The sequence below is a fragment of the Thermobia domestica genome, chromosome 15 (genome assembly GCF_964235325.1).
Source record: "Thermobia domestica chromosome 15, izTheDome1.hap1.1, whole genome shotgun sequence".
Taxonomy (NCBI): Eukaryota; Metazoa; Arthropoda; class Insecta; order Zygentoma; family Lepismatidae; genus Thermobia; species Thermobia domestica.
The window spans coordinates 8,164,243-8,173,725 of record NC_137468.1 but is presented as its reverse complement, the minus strand read 5'-3'; positions in this window follow the sequence as shown (position 1 = coordinate 8,173,725).

The following is a 9,483-nucleotide window of genomic DNA, read 5'->3' as shown; positions in this document are numbered from 1 at the left end:
CTTGTTTGTATCTCATGTTTTTCTTTTAATAGGTCTCATGTATTTTGTCTCATACAGACATATCTTTACGATGCTACGAGAGCATTTGTATTTTGTGTGTTTACACATTTTTTCCAGGTGGATGATGTACGTTATGTTCCAGGGAACATACGTGTATTTTACTGAATATTAGTGTTGATATTTCAGTTATGTATAGAAACATTTTGTAAGTGCCTATGGTTGCAGGCCTTCTTCGTTTCTAATTTTGCCTCGCAGGTGTCGATGGCATATTGTGTGTGTAAGTACGTGTAGTATTACACATTTTTCCCACCTATGGTTTTGGTCAATTCATGGCATAATGACCATTTATTTTCAGGAATGTTTGGACTAGTGAGTCAACTTCCTTGATTCAGACCTTTGAAAAACTTGGATCAATTTTGAATAGTTTTCAACGCTTTATTAACAAATTTTTTGCAGATAGTAGTCACATTTTCTGGTAACCCTACAATGTTTACGTTTATGGAAGTGAACAACCATTATTCTAGGCCTAAGCTAACAATAACTTTGTTTCAGAATGAAACCATTTGTTGTATTGAGCATTATTGAATTAAAGTCTCGATTTTCACGACGAGCAGATGGCATTTGATCTTATGGCGTGCCGAATTTTCTTCATACATGTCAACGAAATCACGATCTTTTTCTTTGATATGCAGAATCATGCTTATTTCTTGGAATTACTATGAACGTCAATTTTGACACTTAAGTTTATTTTTTTTTTTATTTTTGAAAAACGATTTTTCGTTCTTTTCTGCCAAACAACACGAGGCACAGTTAAAAAAAAAGGGGGACATACAGGTGAAAATCTTATTTTGTTTATATATTGTCAGTTTATCATGTGTTTACATTTCCATTCATTTTACTTTTTCAATGATTTTCATATCTTTCAAATATATTAGAGTGATATCGAAACTTTAACAATAATTTTAATATTTTAGTACCTTTAACATGTTTTGCTATTTGCTTATTCATTCACATTTTGATATTTTAAATACAGATATCAGTATATTTACTAATTTTTATTGAGATATTTGATAATTCTTCAAGTCGATGTTTTCACGAATAGTTATTGAGTGTGTACATTTACTTCATATTATATCCAATAAAGTGATCGAAACGGAACACTTAAACATTTTACAAAAAGTATTTGTGTTTTTTTTTTTAAAAAATAAGAATTTAAATAGCCCTATAAACGCTTTCTGCGAACTTAAAAAAAAAAGAGTTATCATACAGGTGTTGTAACCGTACTTCGTTTCTCACACCAGTGTTAAAAAAAAATCTCCCCTTCTCCCCTCATCAACTCATCGTTGGAGAACCATGGAGGAATGGTGGATACTCACACAGGAAGACAGCATGGTTTCAACATGTGAAGAAACGGAAGATAAGGAAACCCAACTGCGCCAATTGTTCAAGAGGATCTTATTACTTTATGGAACATTTGGATTGGACATTGCTCATGCAGGAACCTCATCATGTTCTAGTGAGTGAACAAGATATTTAACTATTTTAATAGCCCTTTTTCAGGTGAAAAACCATTCATCGTTTATACACGTAAGTCTCACACCATATGACAGTGTTGCCAACTAACTTATTTTAAATTTTCAGGTGAAAAACCTAATTTTATTCATACTTCGTCATACGGCCAAGGGTTCTCAACCTGTCTACGTGTGCACTTGACAGGTCGTTCCACTTTCGGACACCATATATAACCGCTACCAGGTTATAGAAGGAATTTTTGTGGACACTCTGTATATTTCGTGAAGACAGTGATTATTATTTTCGATTTATACTTTATTCTGCAACGCATATAAGTTCTTTCTTTGGTGGGAATTGCTTCTTTCCCACACAATTGGACAAAGAAGTCTTTCATCGTTTTTTTTCATATATATATTTAAACGTTGCTTTTGCTGAGAACATTTCAGTTAGTGACTAACCATTTCAGTGTTTCTCCCTGACTTATTATATGCACAGTATATATTCTGCAGTTATTGGGAACTAAATTAAGTGTTTTCTTTAATCGCTTATGGAAACATTATAATAGATTAGAGAAATATGGGCTGACCAGATGTCCCAGTAGCCAAAGTGGCACCAGCCTCACAATTTTCGTAGTTCGTTATCTGTACTTTCTCACGCCAGTGTTATCGCCGTGTCTAGTGCATTATAGGCAGTTGACTAAAATTAACATAAATTGTTTTCCGTATTCTGTTTGTATGTGCATACAGGTGAGTTAACCGAGTGATTTTTGAAATGTACTGCCAACACTTTTCCGTTGACCATTGCAACCCGTAGCTTGAGCTTGGATGCTCGAGGAGTTTGACTCCAGGTCTGGAAGATGCAACCACGCATCTCGCGTTGAACTTCAAACATAAGTTGTGTTAAGGGGCACAAGCTATTTAGCCGGTGAAGGACGATTTCTTACGGCTAGCCCCAATCAGTGAAATCCCAGGTCCTCAGACCTTGTGCGTTTAAAATGTTACATACGCGCCCTCCAATATCTGTATTCCATTGTGGAGATTTTCTTTTGTGTGTTTGCTGAAGATTCACCTTTACGCTGCAGGACTGTTCAGCGTAACAACTGGATTCATCGTGGGACGATCCAGACAACTTTTCCCCAGTGTGAATCCCCCAAGTGTGTTAATGGTGTGAGCAAAGTATTTATAGTGATACCTGAATTATAATCATATATATAGAAAGGGCTCTATTTCCCGAAAAGGGCAAAACGTAATTTCAGCGGCAAAATTTATTAGTGTCCAGTGTTGTGTTCATTTCTCTTCGTTATTTTTTTCAAAATAGTGTTCTAATAAATAAGTATAGTGTCATTTAACCCAGTGTGTTTTCGTTGTATGTATGAATGGTGTTTGTGTGCGTTATGGTCTGGATGACCGTTTGATCGTCCGTGAGGTTTTCGAGACGAGACACCCGAACCTCTCGGCGCCTAATGCTCATATTATTGAGACCGACGAGCTTTTTGGAAACAGTTTGTAACCTTTCTTGGGAGAGGTCTTCGTCGTCCTGTCCAGGTAAGTTAAAGTATCAGGAGTATACTCATTGGTAATACCACGAACCAAGGACAGCGAACAGAACTCAGGGCGGTTACAAATAAATGACAACCCGAACAGTGACTCGAACTCCAGCCGGTTACAACATCAAACCTTCGTATGTAATTAAAAATTAAATTTATAAACAAATAAGAAATCATCAGTTTATCAGGCTTTAATTGATAATTTATTCACAAGATTCTCTATCGAAGGCATGGTAGATGAAGTTTCTGTTCTCCATGAGTCGACATTGCCAACTGACATGGTCGATATGGAAAAGATGTTGTATGGTGATACTTCTTGCTGAGTATTTAAAAAATGACGAAGAAATATCATTATCAGACTTACGTAGGTCTAACAAGCAGATTGTCCATGAAGAGTTGCAGAAATTTCTAAGTCGGGTAGAAGTATTATCAATTTCCACGACAGAGTGCAACGGGGATTTCCCCTTATGAATTTACAGATGACTGATATTAGAAATAAACTAAGTTCTCAAACATTGTCTAACTTGTTGCTCATCAATGTTAATGGCCCACCGGTAGACATGCTCAAAGTAGACGAGCTAGTTATTTCTTGGCTGAAGGATGGACATCATTCCGCTGCGGATGATTTACTACGAAGAAGTTCTGGAGGCCAACAAGAAATAAATCCGATTTCAGATTTGTTTTAAATTGGCAAATTACGAGTTAAGGAAAATATATACTTGTATTATTAATGGCTTATTTGTGTTATTCAATATTGTACCTTATTTTTAATAAGTCTCTTCTTTGCTTTTTATAAATTAGAAGGTAAACTACTTTGAATAAATATTCATAATAATCGCAATTATGCATATTTGTAACTTAAATTTAACATGCTGTTTTAGTGATTTTGCAAATTACAATTATGAGCATACTTTATGGAGATGCTCTCACAAGGGATACCCGAGCACCTTTATACGCTATGAAAAACTTATTTTTGAAGTCTTTTGTGAGAAAAATACTGTGAACTGAGAATACTGTGAAAAGGTTATGATTTTCTATATTGTATAGGAGTATTTTCCTGCGAATTGAAGTTTCTTTTGGAATGCGTTGAGAAATTAACACTTGCAAAGGATACTCTCTTAGTACAAGTATACATAGGCCAGTGGTGCCCACCCCCCTCATGTCCATGACGCACCCCCCTCAATTGTCTATCCGTAGGTGTTCTTCCATGAAAAAAATCTTTTCGATTAATTTTTACACCCCCTCAAACATATTTAAATAGATTTTTAAGCCCCCCCAAATATTTCAATGACACGGTTTGCGTCATAGCCCCCCCTTGTGGGCACCCCTGCATAGGCACACACTAATTTCCTCCCACCTCGAAGTGTTTCAATTTCCTCACTGACATACACTTTACCATTTTATATCGTAAAGGTTAGATCCACCGTTATTGTAACAGAGTGGTGCTTGAGAAATTGACCGTAGAAATTCAAACTCCGGTTAGTGACTATTTCACAGTCTTGTTTTATTACAAGTTTAAATTCTTTATCAGTAGAGAAGAGGCCGTGGATCATGTGTCAGAGTTGATGACGCAAATTAAACATAAGTTTCTTATAAGGCTGCTTATATTCTTTATTATAAATTAACGAGAATTGTTACAGTTTCGGAAGTATATCACTTCCTTCTTCAGACTACCACTCCAACTGAAATCATAGATAACATAACATAATCTGTATGCTGATTGGTAGAGATAACAAATTATGTTATGTTATCTATGATTTCAGTTGGAGTAGTAGTCTGAAGAAGGAAGTGATATACTTCCGAAACTGTAACAATTCTCGTTAATTTATAATAAAGAATATAAACAGCCTTATAAGAAACTTATGTTTAATTTGTGTTTAAGATGGACACAAGGCCTTTTTATAAAAGTATCTAAGTTGATGACGATGGATTTTGGTGAAACAGAGTGATTCACAGTGGATAAGAGTGGTCCATGGTGGGTGGGTGGTCACGGTGGGTGGTGGATCAGAGTGGGTCACAGTGGGTGATGGGTCAGAGAGGGTCACTGTGAGTGGTGGATCATGGTGGGTCAGAGTGGGTCACGATGGGTGGTGGGTCAGCGGGTCGTGGGTCAAGTTTTCATTCATGAAAACTTGACCCACGCCAACTCTGCTCCAGAGGTGCTGGTGAGGAATGAACTTCAGCCTAAATGGCATCACGAGGGTCACAATCCACCTCAGTGATCATGAAAATATGAATTCGATATTACTATCGGTGATTTTCGATCATTTTTACTCCTCTTTACTTCCCCTATATGTTGCAGGGGAGTCTTACCCACACAGTATTATTTTTCAGGTTGTAAATAATATGTGTGCCAAGTTAGGATGAAATTGCTCCAGACGTTCCAGTTATTCTGGAAGATACAAACATCCATCCAATAGTGCTATTCAGCCGGTTCGCACCCGTTCGCTAGATCCGGTTGTTATAATATTTCGAGTTCGCAGAACCGTTTGTTATACCCAGACATAACAGTAAATTTTACTCAGTTATACCCAGGAACAGTAAATTTTAGTTTAACTATCTTTGTTTTCAGAAATTCTTACAACTACAGGGCTAGAGGATTTAGGATTTAGCATTTAGGATTTAGTTTTATGGGCTCTCTGCATCTTATGGCCATTTAGCCTGTCACGTTTGAGGGACGACGTCCCTCGGCGAGCACACTATCCGGGGAAAGGGAAGGAATAAAGGATTGGAGAAGGAAGGAAGCGGCCTGGGACCTATAAGTTAGTTACCATCCCGGCATTTGCCTGGTGTGAAAGAGGAAAATCCAGGAAAACCTCATTCAAGGTGGCTGGCCTGAAAAAGCTTTTTACACTTTTTCGACTGAGTGCCCCTCACCGGGAATCGAATCCGAGAGCGCTCGCACGTTAGCGACTACGCTACGCGGGGCCACTACAGAGCTAAACATAAGAGAACAAGGCATGATAAGCATTTATTTCTTCATCTTAAATGCTCAGATATCAAGAATGAGAATTGGGATCACATGAGTGTATTAGTGAGGGTTATTTATATTTGAAACGCAAACATACCACTATCAACAATCGTCGATCCATTGCTGGAATTAGCTCTTTCCAATACTTTTGACAACCATCTATCTCGGATAATTCGTTTCCAAGATATTCGCAGTGCTCCCTAATTTCGTCACACTACCTTGTATTAGGATGCTATGTAGGTCCCTACATATCAGTTGTGGTATCCAGTAAAAAAAAAAAAAAAAAATGGCTTTTGTCTATCTTGTATGGTTTGTTTCTTAAAAGAGTTATATTATCTATCTGCCTACCTATCCATCTATTCACTCTCTGTCTCTCTCTCTCTCTCTCTCTATCTATCTATTTATCAATATATATATATATATATATATAGAGAGAGAGAGAGAGAGAGAGAGAGAGAGAGAGAGAGAGAGAGAGAGAGAGAGAGAGAGAACCGGTTCTCCGGTTGTTAAAAAATTAGAATAGGATCACCGCATCCATCCATCTATGTATAGCCTATAGGTAGGTATAGACCCAGGGCCGGCGAGAGGGGAGGGCAGGAGGGGCCAGAGCCCTGGGGCCCAGGACCCCAAAGGGGGCCCGGCGGCCGAGGATAAAAAATTACTAAATGTTATATATTCTTGCTCAGTTCGCTTCCAATCAGTACGCTCTTTGTGTAACAATGTTTGTGTACTGTGGTCTTGCAAAGAAATGACAGGTGACTTGATCCAAGAACAAGCAGCTGCACTAGTCCAGCGATACCCAAAAGATTTAGTAGATGATCTTTCTGATGAACTGCATAGCCTGAAATTAATATATTCGGCCAATTTTGGTAAGAAAACGCTTTCACCATGGGATCTCCTAAATAACATCAAAACTTTGAATCCAAATTTTATTTCCAAATCTGACAGTGGCCCTTGGTATATTCGCCACAATCCCTGCTACCGTTGCTAGCGCAGAGCTCTCTTTCTCTGTGTTAAATAGAGTAAAAATGTTTTACACTCTACAATGTGTCAAGACAGATTATCAAGCTTAGGCGTGTTGGCAGTGGAGACAGAACTTGTCAAGTGCACCAACGTGGATGCTATCATTGACGAATTCGCCCTGAAAAAGGCCAGAAAGGGAATTTTGTTGTAAATATATGTAGAAAAGGATACGTTGTAAGTGTAACAGTTGTCTAGTAGTAATACATATAATAAATTTCTCCTACAGGCAATTATTAATATCACATTATTATTCACACTATAATTAATTTGAGCAATATTTCATTGAAATAACTAAATTAGGTCTAATGCCTCATGTCTCTAGTTAAGGAAGACTAACTGCATAGCTTACTTCTATATAATTATTTATAGCAACAATTTGTGCAAAGATATTCATAGTACAGGGTAGGTTGGATGGTTGAGAACATTTACTTTCTCAACTTTTATTAACTATTTAATACGTGCTTTTTCTATTTCCTTCACAAATTAGTTTGTTTTGAGAATTTGATTGAGCATTGGGGGAGAACTTTTGCTATTACAAATACTGTAGATAAGTTACTTTTTTCTGTATTTTGATACCGTTGTATTAAATATATTATTTTTTATTCATTTTAGTTTTGAAGCCTTCAAAAATCTTAGAACCAACAACTATAGAGTCTAAACAAAATCATAAATAGTAAATTAATGAGGTTTTTTTTTTTTGTTGTTGTTGTTTTGTTTTGTTTTCAGCGAACAGTGAACATAGGCTAGGTTTAGAGTTCTTATTATTCACTTATTTGGAGATATAGCAATACTGTTTAACATGTAAATTAAACGCATTAATGGTCTAATAGAGAGTTCAAAATAAGCCTTAATGTTCATTTTAGTTTACCTCCGTCCAAAGTGGTAAGTACGTAAAAGGTTATAAGGGAACGTGTAAGGGGCCCGGGATTGCTCAGCCCCGGGGCCTGCGACCGCTCTCGCCGGCCCTGTATAGACCTACATATAGAATCCTGTGTGTTAATAAAACATGATTTGTGATGAAGCTTCAGCAAGCTGCCTTCTCTATATATAATACTTTATGAATCTTTAAGGATAATATTTTGAGCATAGGCGACAAGAACTCATGTGTGTATCAATTATTCAAATCTCGGATTTTGATGCGAAAAGGAAGAAAATATTGTTTTGTAATACTATATTTACATTTATAATAGATTAATATGATACTTACACCTTTGTTTATCCTTGTAAGTAATTAATAGACTAATTATTAAATGAAATTTCAATTTTTATTAAATTAGATAAATCCATTAAATTATTATTATTCAGAGAGAAGTCATTTTAATGAATATTACTCTACTACAGTAATTAATGGAGCGGCTTTGTTTACATTAATATAACAGTACTTATTAGGAGTTGAGTACAGGTACTGTATCGCCAGACCAATTTTAGGAAGTTTACCGGGCCAATTAGAGAATTTATTTAAGTTTGTGAGGAAAAATGAGCGAAAGTCATTTAAGGGGAATAGTAAAAGTTAAGAAAGTGGTTGTTTTTGATGTAGTAAGCGGCACTGTATTTGGAGGTGGATGAAGTATTTCGCAAAGAGGTACACTTTTTTTTACTATACGAATCCATAAATTGTGAAATGTATAGAAAATTTTGGGCAAGTCTTCAGTTTGCCCATTTCATATCGAGAACAGAACCCAACCAACCCCTGCGGCGCTAATAACCCGTTCCTACTACTACTACTACTACTACATACTTATACTATGGATCCGTATAATAATACTGCACGCTTAATGTAACGTAATCTAACGAACTTACTGGAATACTGGAATTTGGTTGTATTCCAGTAAGTTCGTTAGATTACGTTACATTAAGCGTGCAGTATTATTATACGGATCCATAGTATAAGTATGTAGTAGTAGTAGTAGTAGTAGGAACGGGTTAGAAGCGCCGCAGGGGTTGGTTGGGTTCTGTTCTCGATATGAAATGGGCAAATTGGGATATAGTTTACATGAAGCTGCATCAGTTCCCGAAAAAGCAGGACGCTCATACTTTTAGGGATTATTCATTGAGTATGTACGAACTTACAAAGGGCGAAACAAAGCGACTTTTATTTACTTATCGACTGATACGAAAATAAAAAAAGAACGTACCTGTACTTTATATCTGCATGTGTATATTATACAGGATGTCCTATCCCTTGTACTTTATCTACGACTATGTGTGTGGGGGGGGCGGGGGAATTTAACGCATATCGCATGTCTTGTGCACATGGATACTTCTTACTATTGCACTACGTAGAAAATTTATGATATTTCATGTAGAAGTGGTAATAGAACACAGAAGAAACGCAGATCAGGGGGTTGTCATGTATACTATTACCATTTTAAGGAACTTTTATGTGTAGGCGATTAATTTCTAATTCAAATATTAACGTAGAAACAGTGCT